The sequence below is a fragment of the Nanorana parkeri genome, unplaced genomic scaffold (genome assembly GCF_000935625.1).
Source record: "Nanorana parkeri isolate BGI_ZX_2015 unplaced genomic scaffold, ASM93562v1 scaffold854, whole genome shotgun sequence".
Taxonomy (NCBI): Eukaryota; Metazoa; Chordata; class Amphibia; order Anura; family Dicroglossidae; genus Nanorana; species Nanorana parkeri.
In genome coordinates, this window is record NW_017307122.1 from 509,550 (window position 1) to 524,161 (window position 14,612).

General features: G+C 46.9%; 1 protein-coding gene across 4 annotated transcripts in view; it reads right to left on the reverse strand.

Annotated features, from left to right (window-relative positions):
• SPTAN1 (spectrin alpha, non-erythrocytic 1) overlaps positions 1-14,612 on the reverse strand; it is an 89,784-nt gene that overhangs the window by 74,573 nt on the left and 599 nt on the right. The window lies entirely within an intron of this gene.

Genomic DNA, 14,612 nt, shown 5'->3' on the forward strand with positions numbered 1-14,612 from the left:
GGGGGGGGCGGCCCCTTCTTCGGGACGCAGAAGCGATCTGGCGACAGGTAAGTCGCCAGGATCGCTTCTGTTGTAAAGCCGACAGTCGGCTCTACAAGTTTAAACAGAGTCTCGGCGGCAAAAGTCGCCGGGAGTCTGTTTAAACAGCCCCGATGCTGGCGACGTACACTGTACGTCGTCAGTCACGAAGGGGTTAAGTTTACAAACTACTAGATGGATCTGGTTATTAGGTGTGGCATAGAACGTATAAAAATGCAATAGAGAAATACAGGCAGTCCCCGAGTTGCATAGGGCACCTACTTACAAACGCAGGCTATTACTGTACAGCAGGGGCAGTTGTAATGCTACCGCGCTCGTGCCAACGAGCAGTGCCCGCCTTTTTGGGTCTGGTTCGTAGTACTGTACGTACATTACAGGAAGTTGGCTCTTGTTAGACGTGCAGACGAGGGGTGCCCGCCTCTTCTTCTGTATCCTCAGAGAGATTTAATCTCACTTCCTCTTTGAGACAACAGGAAGGGAGAGGAAATCTACCCCTAGGAAGGGAAATTCCCTCCCTAGGGGAAAAAGGTGTCTCCATTGAAGCTTTGTCACCAATCCTTGTTTCCACAACAACCCAAAATTTCCAAAATCCAATTGTCACAGGGACAGAAAATGAGGTGAAATGTTCTGAACAGGGGCACACACAGCAAAACAAACTTTACAGGGGGTTAACCCTTCCCTATGCTATCCAAAACAACAAAAAATGTGGGTGCTGGAGTTAACACTTAAACTTTACCTGTTCCAACTTACATACAAATTCAACAACAAACCTACAGATCCCATCTTGTTCGTAACCCAGGGACTGCCTTTTTTTTTTAACCGTAAATACACTTTAGAGAGAAAACGGTCACTTTTAGGGCAAAATTATAGAGTTTTGGGGGATGTCGCTTGTATAGCAGTGAACAACATGACTGTCCTACTTTTCATCCTAGCTCAAAATTACCTTGCAATGTACGTTTTACAGCATAGGAAGCAAACTCCGGCCCCCACAGCTGTTGTGGAACTACAAATCCCATGAGGCATTGCAAGACTGACAGCCAGCGGCAGATGCATGAAGGGATTTGTAGTTTCAGCACAGCTGGAGGGCTGACATTTTCCCTGTTTTATACCATTACATCTCTTGTGTGTTTGTGTGTCATGGAAAGGGATGGTTCGTTTCAGTAAATTGGCAGTGATTTTACGCTTTTGGCCAAATATGTCAGCTTCCATGTAACAGGCTCACTTAGTGGGAGAACACTATGGTTAGTAAATACCAATTAAATAACCACATGAAATGCACATACTACATCTGCTTATGATGCAATCCATAGTGACTCACCGTGGTTTGGCCACCACATCAGTCACCGGATTTGCTTTAAAAAGAAGCAAAGGACCAAAAAAACATGGAGCTGCCATTGTGGGCTTGTTTATTGAAGATTCAAGCACTGGTGTCATTGCTTACAGAATCATTGTCCTATAATAAGCAGGTAGCCAGTGTCAGTATCCAGACCCCTGGTGTATACGAGTCCTGTGCCAGTGCCTGGTCAGGTAGTGAATCGAACATGGGACAGGCTGACCTGAAGTTTGCATCTTTAAAAACAGTTTAGCAAGCACTGACCAGAACATCTACCCCTCCCTTTATCAGAACCTAACAACCCATCTTCCCTATGGGTTGTGTAACCCGTAATCTAATCCTGGGAAGTGAACGCTTACCTTACTTTAACTTCACCTTAGACCTAACCCTCGACTCCTACCCATTCAAGTGATAGCATCATTGTAAAGGCCTAACATTCTTTCCATCATGGCAGCCGCTACCAGTATACCCAATGTCACTATCAGAGCCTAGAGCATGAGTGGACAAATTAGTATGTAATTCAGGAGCCAGTCTGTCCAATCCAAGAGCCAGCCAGCTCCATTAACAAAATCCAAAAAAGGGAACCTGAAAAGTTGGGCAGAAGCTTTAATTTGTAAGGAGCATTGGCTACCTGGCCGACGGGTGCTGTCTCATTGGAGAGGGGGGGGGTCACATGTACCTCCATACCAGGAAACACCTAATGTGAAGGAGGGCGGTGGATTACCATGCAACTGAGCATCTGTGTAAACTAAGGGTGTCCCCACAGTCACTGTCCAGCTGAAAATGTATGGCCCAGCTCCTTGACCTTAGACCTAAACCATCAAGCCTTGATTCTTAGCCATTCAAGTGATGGCATCTTTGTAAAGGCCCCCACTTCAACATCCCAATGTTCTTTCCATCATGGCGGCCACTACCAATATACCCAATGTCACTATCGGAGCCTAGAGCAGGGGTGGATATAATAGTCTGTCCAATCCAAGAGCCAGATCCATTGACGACACCTACAGAAAACCTCAAAAGTTGGGCGCCAGCTGTCATTTTTAGGAAGCATTGGCTACCTGGCCCCTGGGATTTGTCCTCCCTGGCCTAGAGGGTGTGGTGACATCAACCCCCTCCAACATATTACAGTGCTGGCAACTAGCAATTTAGGACTAGGCCAGAGTGCTGCTTCACTCGAGGGGGTCATGTTCCCCCCATACCCGGAAGCCTGGATGCAAATGAGAATGGTGGATTACTACACAATTGAGAATAAACGAAGGGTGTCCCCGCAGCCACCGGTTGTTTACAAATTTTGGCCCACCTCCTTCAACTAAAGTCGATTCAGAATTCAATATCTGTCGAGCTGCCAGAGCCACCATTAGTATCTCAGGTTCTATGCAAGGATGATTTTGCCAACTTCTAAAAATGCTAGTCGCCTGGCGACTTGCTTTTGGCTTTTACACCGGGTCACTAACCCAGATGAAAAATACTACCAGCAAATCAGAAGTCCTGATCCGTACACTACCAGCATATCAGAAGTCCTGATCCGTACACTACCAGCATATCAGAAGTCCTGATCTGTACACTACCAGCATATCAGAAGTCCTGATCTGTACACTACCAGCATATCAAAAGTCCTGATCCGTACACTACCAGCATATCAAAAGTCCTGATCCGTACGCTACCAGCATATCAAAAGTCCTGATCCGTACACTACCTGCATATGAGAAGAAGTCCTGATCCGTACACTACCTGCATATGAGAAGTCCTGATCCGTACACTACCTGCATATGAGAAGTCCTGATCCGTACACTACCTGCATATGAGAAGTCCTGATCCGTACACTACCTGCATATGAGAAGTCCTGATCCGTACACTACCTGCATATGAGAAGAAGTCCTGATCCGTACACTACCAGCATATCAGAAGTCCTGATCCGTACACTACCTGCATATCAGAAGTCCTGATCCGTACACTTCCTCCTGGTCAGTGAATCAGAAATGACCGATGAAACTAGAACAGAATGACAGTCCAACATGTGCACAAGGAGAGGTTAGTAATAATTGGGTTCCTTTAAAAAGGTGTTAAAGATATGGTTTTGATGTAAAATGCATGGTTCCGCCCGCTCTACGCTACTGGTTCAGTTTGACATTGACAGGATGCCAGCTTGTTATCAGCAGAGATTCTACTCTGCAAGTCATTCTCTGTGAGGTCAGCAATCTCTTCTCCCCACCCAACTGCAGTACAGATACTTGGCAAATACCAAGATGAAATTAATATTTTATATCTACAAATAGTAAAATCTTTAAGGCCCATTCATGTAATTGCATTAGACATGGTGGGGTGCATTGCAGTGCTATGCAGAATGTCCCCCCCATGGCACCTAAACAACAATATACAGCACACAAATGGGATCCCGGCGCCTGCACAGGACTCTTTTGTAATATTCCAGAAGCAACATTTTCCCAGGGTTATGGTAATGGAATGACACACTGGGTTGTGTGGCTCTACTCAGGTAAAACCAGTTTTGCAGCCACAATTCAGATGAGATAATGGTAAACTTCAAGGTTAGTCTACAATTTTCGACAGGCTCTTATTTACTGTACATTACATAGGTGGTGCATCCAGAAACTGCTCAAGACTGAGGGCCCATTCATACCACATCCAGATTACCTCCCGACCAGACCCAAAATGCATCCCGATGTATCCCTATGCTATTTCTGCCCCCACCAGCGCAGTCTGTTCCAGACCAGACCAGAAAAATACTGCTTGTCCTATTTTGTCTGGTCTGGAACGCACCTGTAAGCTAAAAAATAAATACATTTAAAGCGAAAAATAAAATTCCAAATCGCGGCAAAAATCGCAATGCACTAGGTTCCAGATCTGGTCCAGAAAATAGTGAGAACCCAGCCTGAACATGTTGGCGATTACCTTAAAACATGCAGAGGGGTCTATTAATGACAAACAGAATTGCACAGCTTAACTGCATGCCGTTATAAAATGTGGCAAAGTCGAATGTTCTTGGTGTATTTTCTCTTCTGGTCAAATGTTCTTAAAGCTTATACCTTTGGAGAAACAAAAATACCGGCGTTCGCTCACCTCTCGATCCTGTCACGGCTCTCTGCCGTGACAGGGGAGGGGCTGGATTCCTCCCTCCCCGATCCGCCAGCGCTGACTGGTGGAACGGACGGGGAGGGGGCGGGTACAGCTGGCTCTGCCTCTAGACTGACAGCTGGCTCTGCCTGTCACGCAGCTGGGCGAATCCCGCGAGCTGCGGCTTCTCACTATACCGCGAGCAGTGGTGTCACAAGGGGGGTGAGACCAAAATGACTTGTCATTTTGGTCTCACCCCCCTCTGAAAAGTCGGGCGCTCTGTCATGGACCGAACGCCCGACTGTATCAGGAGAGAGGAGGGGACCCGGCGGCATACCTTATCCCGCCGGGTGGCTGTCTCCTCCTCTCTCTGCCGGCGTCCATCACCAAGATGGCCACCGGCAGGTATCAGAATAGTTGCGTGGTGACACTCTGACACCGCTCCGGGTGTCACCCAGCCTCGGGACGCCCCTGACCGCGAGCAGTAGCTCGTGGTATACTGCGGCGTCTCAGTATACCGCGAGCTGTAGCTCACGGTATACTGAGCCTAGGGTGACGGGAGGACGCTAGTATGTGTCCTCCCGTTACCCTAAGGGGGAACTATGGGGAAAGGCCTTAACCCCATAGTACTCCTTTAAATTGCTCTGCCTTTATCAAACTGCTGCAAAATGACAGTTGAAAGAAGGGATACACACAGAAGTAGAAAATAAAAACACTGGAAAAAAGGCCTGCTATCTTATTCTGCAAAGCCAGCTTGAAAGCACCATGGCTGGTCAGATGGCAATACAAATTAAAATATTAACGATGAAAAAATATAAAATTACAAAATTATAAATTAAAAAAAAGATACATAAAAACAAAAAAACAACATAAAGCTGAATTGCCATTTTCCAGCTTTCCATTTGTAATGTCAATATGTCAATCTGACTCCTTGCCTACCAAAGTTCCCATAAACTTTAATTAAACACATTGTTAGCCATCACGGCAATAGTCGATGCATCTTAATGACTTCTACTCCCATCATGCCCGGAGGAAACACGCAGGTCATCGGCCTTAATAACCAGCACGGTATTTGGCATTAACGTGTTGTGGACTCGCTGCTGCAGTGAAGATCCAAATCCCGCCCAGAGTACTGCAGAAAATGTCCGGTAGCATCGTCTCCTCCTAATGCATCAGGTGCTGCGTCAGAACCAGCACAGCAAAATCCCACTGCATCAAACCGGACTCTACTTCTTTTCCATTTATCATTCAGAGGATCCCATTTCCGATAATGCATTTGGCGAGTGGCGCTGACGGCAATGAAACAGTAATTTTCTGTACAGAAGACAGAACTGACGAGCAGATCATATTGGTCTTGTAGAACGTCTGCTTTGCTGGGTCCCAGGCTGAATTCATTGCCATTTTAAATGTTGCAGTGTTTTAAAGGGTTAACCTGTAATTATTTTTTTTTTAAATCCATTAACATTACATCAAGGCTGGACAAATCCCAGGAGCCAGGGTGCCAATGTTCCTTACAAATGACAGCTGGCGCCCAACTTTTGAGGTTCATCTCTAGCTGCCGTCAACAGAGCTGGCTCCTCAAACAATCCTGCTGGCTCCTGGATTGAACCAGTCTGGCTCCCGAATTCCTCATGACATTTTTCCACCCTTACAATGAATATTAAAATGCTGCCTTTCCGTTTTTTAAACGATGCTTACTTTTATTAATGCTGTTCCTGTGAGCTCGCCCCGCTCTCTCTAAATGCTGAGCTTGACCGCACCTTTCCAGTCCCCTAAGTTATTGAGGTTTGCCAAGACAATAAAGAGCCAACCGGGAGGATCCCATACTCAGGAGTATGCAAGAAATGTCGGTCTGCTTATCATTATGGCTTTCACTAATCTACACTCACATTTCATCACATGCTCACTATGAATTGTTCAGGTTTGATAGGTCTACTTTAAAGGGTTAACATTACATCCTACAATGCATTTTAAATGATGCCTTCCATTTTTTTTAATTATGCTCATTTTTTTATTAATGCTGCTAATGCTGACTCCCCCTCTCCACCCAAACTATATGGCAAGACAGACCGACCAGTGGGTGCGTAGTCCCAACGTGCACTCGGGGTGAGAGGGCAGAAGGGAGCATTTTTTTTTTTTTTTTACAGGAAGCTCCAAGTCTCACACTGGATTACTGCACAGATCTGGAAAAAAATACACAACGCTCACCAACATTCCAGGTTAGAATACACATGACTTGTGTTTAGACTAAAGGTGCCCATACACCTTACGACCATCGCAAGACTTTTGTCTTGCGATGGTCGTAAGCTTATTAAAAGCTCGTACGATCTGCCCATCTTGGACAGGCAGATCGTACTTGCGATCATCGAATGGCCGCAATGCAGAACGGGCAGTGTGCGCGTGCGCACGCCGGCCCGTTCCGCAGCTGTCGAACGAGCAGGCTAGAAACCCGCTGACAATCGTACGATTCTCGGCGGGTTTTCGAGTATGCTGGTTTGACAAAAGGACGTGCGACCGTACAGTAAAAAGGGTCGCACGTCTTCGTTCACACTGCTCGATTCTCGTACGATCGCGGGATTTCCCGCGATTCTCGTACGAGAATCGAGTAGTGTATGAGCACCTTAAGGGTGGACAAAGTCCAGGAGCCAGCCTGTCCAATCCAGGAGCCAGCTCCATTGACGACACCTGGAGAAAACCTCAAAAGTTGGGCGCCAGCTGTCAATTTTTAAGGCACATTGGCCACCTGGCTCCTGGGATTTGTCCAGCCCAGGTTTAGACAATGTCTGCTTACCACAGAGTTCAGCTTTATGCATTTAATCATCATGTATTGTTTGCATTGCTCAGGCTCTGACAGGTTCACTTTATAGAATGCCATCCAAAAGGTGCCATCATTCAGTCCCTCCAACAGGGAGATCTCCTGCCAGAAGCTTGTGTCTCCAGCCCTCACAAGACATCATTGGCCTACCTCTACACAGGCTATCCCTCCTTCAGTCCATCATGAATGCAGCTGCTAGACTCATTCACCTAACCAACCGCTCAGTGTCTGCAACCCCCCTCTGTCAATCCCTACACTGGCTTCCAATAGCCAAGAGGATAAAATCCTAAATATTAACAATCACTTATAAAGCCATCCACAACTCTGCCCCCGGCTATATCTCAAACCTTGTCTTAAAATATCACCCTAACCGTCCACTCCGCTCCTCCAAAGACCTCCTGCTTTCCAGCTCCCTCGTCAACTCCTCCCATACTTCTATAGAGTGTCTCCCATCCTCTGGAACTCTTTACCCCAACCAGTCCGTCTATCTCCCACCTTGACTTCCTTTAGCCGTTCCCTAAAGACGCATCTCTTCAGGGAAGCCTATCCCACCTCAACCTAACCCCTGAACCATCATTCTCAAACAATTCTCCACACAGCTACCTCCTCATGTATCACTTCCCCCTCCCTTTTAGATTGTACGCCCTCACGGGAAGGACCCTCCTTACCATCTTGTCTTGAATTGTGATTGTAATGTCTTCCTTATATTGTAAAGCGCTGCGCAAACTGTTGGCGATATATAAATCCTGTATAATAATAAAATAATTAATAGCATCCATCTTTGGCATGAGATTTCTCTATTCTAGATTATGGAGAATCCATTGAGCGAGGAACTCACACATAGATTTGAGTTGTGACGATTTGGGGGACATCTTTGCACAGTAATCTCCAAGAGGTATCCAATGCCAGCAAATGGTTCCATTGGCCAGCAAGCAAGCCTCAAAAAATAATTTTGCATATGGTGCCTTTAAAAAGGAGAACTATGGGGTCAGTGTTTTTCCCCATAGTTCTCCTTAGGGTAACGGGAGGACACAAACCAGCGTCCTCCCGTTACCCTAAGCTCAGTATATAGGGAGCTACAGCTCGCGGTATACTGAGACGCCGCAGCGGATCCCGACGTAGATGACGGGATCCGCCCAGCTGCGTGAGTGGCAGCTGGCTCTGCCTATCTAGAGGCAGAGCCAGCTGTACCCGCCCCCTCCCCCGTCCGTTCCGCCAGTCAGCGCTGGCAGATCGGAGCGGGGAGAGGGGAGTCCAGCCCCTCCCCCTGTCACGACAGAGAGCCGTGACAGGATTGAGAGGTGAGCGAACCCGGTAGCTACTGAGCCGACCTGTGACAGTCTCATTGTCACAGGTCGGCTAGAACTATGAGGTGAGTGAAAAGCACCCACCTCATAGTTCTCCTTTAAAGTAGAATTCAAACTGGATTTAACATTATGGAACTGCGGCAGGAGGAAGGAGACTGAGGGCAGCTTTCAGGGCAACACTGCAGGGAAGATCTCGCTCCTGTAGTCCCGAAGTGATACAGAAACCTCAGCATCCCACATACTTGTAGAACACCAGCGCCGGGGCAAGGTCATTTTTGCACACGATTGAAGCATTTCAATTTTTAATAGCAGGACGTTTGCTAAACCATGCAGGTAAAAGTGTATAGCACGTGCCAAGACCACACAATACAGTTTGCCGCCTGACACCCTTCAAGAGAGAAACTGCATCAGAAGATATTGAAAACATCAGCGGAAAACTACAAAATAGACAGCACACGTTTTATGGGAGATACTATGAAAAGCAAGAAGGGATCACTGCAACACACCACATGATACCTGAATTCGGATCTTACGAAGGGTGAACATGGCGGAACACAGACAATAGACACCCTTAAAAAACAGAATACAGGATTATAGCAAATGCATCTAGATAGAAATAGCAGTCGTCACACACACACCACCTCTTATACTCTAAAGGGACCGTCTCGCTGCGATCCAGATAAACTCTGGCACAGTGCCAACATACAAATTAATGAGCATTGAAATGCTTTTGTTCCCCCTCAATTAACATAGATTTGCTGAAGGTCGAACTCTAATTTTTACAAAGTCATCTTACATTCGGCCCTCAGCCACTGTTCACACAGGTCTTGGCCAGTAAAGTCTGGTTTGCACCGCAACCACTTTATGCCCTTAAAGTAAACCTATGGGCTAAATAAAAGCATATCCACAATACATGCATTTCCGAGCCCCTGAGTCCCTGCGTATTCTGCCCCTATTGCATTAAAATCCCAAGCAGTGTTGCCAGTTCTCCTTTGCTGGACTACAGTATACCTCCCTCCTAAATGTACAGCGGGGAAGCCGCCACTTGTTTTCTACACGTGATCACGATATACCTGTGTATCAGGCGGGTGCTTGAAGTGACCACGGATGGAACCGTGCAAATCAGAAAGTCCAAAAAATGTCACCAGCACACCATTTGAACATCAAGCGAATAAAGTTTTAAAAAGGAGAACTATGGGGTCAGTGTTTTTCCCCATAGTTCTCCTTAGGGTAACGGGAGGACACAAACTAGCGTCGCAGCCGACGCCGCAGCCGGAGCGGATCCCTACTTAGACGACGGGATCCGCCCAGCTGCGTGACTCCCGATCTACTGAGCCGACCTGTGACAGTCTCATTGTCACAGGTCGGCTAGAACTATGAGGTGAGTGAAAAGCACTCACCTCATAGTTCTCCTTTAATGACACATGAATGTCATTCAGATACAAACGTTTTCGGGGCCTCGCAGGGTCCCCTTCATCAGGCACAGAATGACGGTGCCTAATGAAGGGGACCATGCCAGGCCCCGAAAAACGTTTGTATCTGAATGACATTCATGTGTCATTAAAACTTTATTTGCTTTATGTTCAAATGGTGTGCTGGTGACATTTTTGTTGGACCTTGGCAAGCAGAGGGGCGCATTGAGGAACCTGCCCTTGGGGCAGCAGAGAGTAAATCCAGCCCCGTCAAGCAAAAATTTTCTTTCAACGTTCTTCCTGGCTGTTGTTGAGTGTACACGCTCCATAGAGATTGATGGGGAAAGCTGTTTTTTTAAATCTCAAAATATGCGCTCAGTGAAAATCTATTTTAGTTCACCTTTAATGGGAGTCCTGGAAGCATTTAGAAGGTATCTTATGAGCTTTTACAACTCAGATTATTTCCGGCTCACTTATCAATCACTGGCTTTATCAACACAACTCAAACCACATTTCCAAATTCAAAAAGTGGCCACACAGGGGAAGATGTTCCACCAAGACAACAATGTGATGTTTGCCCATCGATGGTTGATCTACTTTCCAATCTGTTGTGACAAGAGCTTGGTTTCCATAAAAAGACAGATCGGATAGCTACAATTCTCATACAAAGTCTGCAAGACGGACCACGATTGCTTCCAATGGGTGGATACAAAGTTCCGACACATCTACATGGCTGCCAGTTATGGTTGGTCTGTCCTCTATCCTGCCTCAGGGCACGTTCACACACCATTTTCAGGACCAGATCTAGTCCAGAAAATGGTGTGAACCTGTCTGCAGTTCCAGTGCATTCCGGACCAGACAAAATGAGACCTGCAGTATTTTTCTGGTCTGGAACGGACTGCGCTGGTGGGAACAGAGGCCAGAAATAGCATAGGGATACATTTTGGGTCTGGAGGTAATCTGCATGTGGTGTGAATGGGCCCTCAGTCAGGCTGCACATGACCAGGCACAGCCTCATCTTCAGCACCGATGTCATGACATCTACGGAGTACATAAAAGCTCTCTTTTTTCCCCTTTCGTGGTAACCATCAATTATTGTATTGTATCGGGGTGAATTGTACATGTTAGATAACAGTAGGCGTCTCATGCAGCGTGGAAGTACAAGCCCAGCTGCCTTCGCCATAGCTATCAGGGCATGTCTGGAATCTATAGAATGCTCTCCATTTACCCATGACTAGAATTTAACCCCTTCACTCAGGGATGGCCATCAACCTCATCCAAGCCATGCCTGCATAGAAAAAGGACTGCAGGTTTGAAGTAAAACTACCCAACTTCTGGCTGGGGATAGGCTGATCTTTACAACTCTGAATGAAGATGAGGAATCTGCCTACGGACGCATCGATGGCTACATCGCCGCTATGGAGAAGAGGAGAGAATGCTTGCAAAAATGACAGCTTCTGCGGTCACAAAATGGACAGAAAAGTCCAATGTCTGAACTGTGCAGGTTTATTCCATCTTAAAAAGGAGAACTATGGGGTAAGTGTTTTTACCCATAGTTCCCTTAAGGGTCACGGGAGGACACAAACTAGCGTCCTCCAGTGACCCAAAGCTCAGTATCTCGTGAGCTACAGCTCGCGGTATACTGAGACTGCGGCAGCCGGGACGGATCCCGACATTACTGTCGAGATCCAACCAGCTGCGTGATTAACAGTTGGCTCTGCCTAGCTAGAGGCAGAGCCAGCTGTACCCGCCCCCCCGTCCATTCCGCCAATCGGCGCTAGAGGATCGGAGCGGGGAATCCCTGCAGGGAGCCGTGACAGTCACGGCTCTCTGCAGGGAGATGATCGAGAAGTGAGCGAGCGCCGGTATGTGTTCACTCACTTCCCGATCTATTGAGCCGACGTGTGACAGTTTAATTGTCACAGGTCGGCTCAGATTATGAGGCTGAGTGAAAAATCACTCACCTCATAATTCTCCTTTAAATGCGATCATCCATGTGTCACATCTGGAGGGCTGCTGGGGCTGAACTCTCTTTTTGAAACGGATAGTTATCTGGTTATTAAGCCGATCCAAAGGCTTTAAATAGTGTGTGTCCCCCTGACCCAGAGAAAGTATGCTGATCAGAAGTCTACCTTTTCTCCGACTACACTGGCTGCTTGCTTGTTCCAGCTCAGGGAAAATACTGAGGCCACAGGTAGCCAGGTGACTGGCTTTATCAGTACAATAGCAATGGCGGCCCTTGGCGCAGGTCTCCTTTCTAGCATTGTTCATCCTGCCCTTCCCCTGCATTTACATAGCAACATAAAAGAGAGAAATCCAATTTGTTGCTATGGACTGCATGGCATCTTTCCAAATATCCGGCTCGTTGAGTCTTATTCCATCTGTGGATTAAAACAAAACCCTGCTGCAGCCAATTAGATCAAGTGTGAAACACTTTATTGTAGTAGCATTCTATGGGGGCGCTAGGGCACCAGATGATGGTCACCCCATCTAACAGGTCACAGTCTGACTGGGAAATGACCATGCTGGCGGGCACTATGCGACTTCTGTAGACGATCCCAGGCTTGCAGCCCTAAAGCCAGAACCCAGACAACAAAAATGGACCTTCCTGGATGAGATGAGGCTGGTGCCAGGGTTGTCTGCTCAACGATCGAAAGGAGTTTCAGGTCACAATCATTCTACAGACCTTTCGACCACCATCTCAAGTCAGAGGTCACCGACGCTTAGATGTCCAGACCTAATTTAGCATGTTAGTTAACTTGACTAACTTGTCAGTTTGACAGCAAGGTTTGGAAACCGTGAACGTGTGCATCCCTAGCTGCCTGCTGCAAAATTAACGAATGTCCCTTCGGAGTGAGCATTGTGCGAAAAACACATATTGCGGTCACAATAAAAGTAGAAATCTCGTTAGCTGCTGAAAATATATTGTAAAATCACACTAGCTGTTGCAGAAGGTGGAGCAATCCACAGACTGTTGTATGTTACCACAGAGGCAAAGTGCAATACTGAAAATCCTGCAGATCATTATCCAACTGGGTGTGGCCAAGGTCAGAATCCACTTTCCAACATAAACTAGGCATCAAACAGACCGCAATACATGGCATTGATTACAGCAGTGGCAATCATTTATGTCAAAATGTCAACAGAACCTTTAATGATAAAGTTTTAGAAGATTCCTCAGATTTATACAGCCAGAGAAATTATTAATTAAGGCGAACTATAACCTTCAAAAGGGTAGTAAGCCAATCCCACCAATTGTCTTTTTTCGTTGTTCTGGCCTAAGGAAATGTGTTTGTAAGTGGCTTAAGCTTGGCTGAGCTACCTTCCCAGGACCACCTACCATGCATGCTACCTTCCCAGGATCACCTACCATGCATGCTACCTTCCCAGGACCACCTGCCATGAATGCTACCTTGACCTTCCCAAGATCACCTGCCATGCATGCTACCTTCCCAGGACTACCTTCCATGCATGCTACCTTGACCTTCCCAGAACCACCTTCCATGCATGCTACCTTGACCTTCCCAAGACCACCTGCCATGCATGCTACCTTCCCAAGACCACCTGCCATGCATGCTACCTTCCCAAGACCACCTGCCATGCATGCTACCTTCCCATCAACCCCTTCTGAGCAGGCTACCTTCCCATCACCACCTGCCAAGCATGCCACCTTCCGATAATGGCCTTCCATTGCGCGCCATCCATCTGCCAACCTTCTTTTAAAATGTCTGCTAGCATTCAGGTTGGCATTGGGCAAACATATCATGTTTGGTTTATGGAGAAGAGAAACAATCAGGACCTGGCTTATCTCAGTAAAAGAACCACGGCACCCACAAATGCCCCCATCAGTAAACGGATCCCCCAAAAATACTCAGCCAAGGACGTCTCTTGGCATTAGGGGAGATACGGTTGCCCCAAATAACCATAAGCAGCCAAACTGAAGAAGCATTCTTCTTCTCTAGGCACCTTAACAGCACTCTTGGGCCTGCCCTACCAGACGACGGACGTCTTCAAAAGCAGATTTAGACTTAATCCAGTTTAATTCAATTGGTGGCATTTGAAAACCGATGTGAGACACGGCTATGGCACAGACTTTGTACACCCCTAAATTTCAGGAGGCCCACTAACAAAATACAGGTGCATCCATCTAAGGCAACGGAAAAACAGCAATGAAGAGCAGAAAAAATGCGGCAACCAATGAGATCTCTCCTTTCTGAAGTCCGGCCCACAAACGATTAAATATGATTGGCTGCAATAAGTAACTTCCGAATGTTCTTTGAATTCCCGAATAAGGCAGATAGCGCCCTGCGCCATCCGCCTAGGTTAGATTTTTCCTATTGCAATATATTGCAGCTTCTGCTGGTGCAAAGAAAATTCTGCCAACAATAAAAACAGATCCATCCAGCTAGAAGGTTTATTATTCATCACATGCAGCATGGCAGAGTACAGGAAGGGTGGCGGGTACAAGGAGCACGTCCTTGTCACAGAAACCAACCCGGCTCATATTTTTCCTGAATGACATTCCTGCAGCTGACGCCCTACTACACCCACAGCAATGCACAACACGCCGTTCAGCGTTCAAGGCTCCGGCAGAACAATGCAATGAGCCCTGTCAAAACCCAACCGGCGGGGAA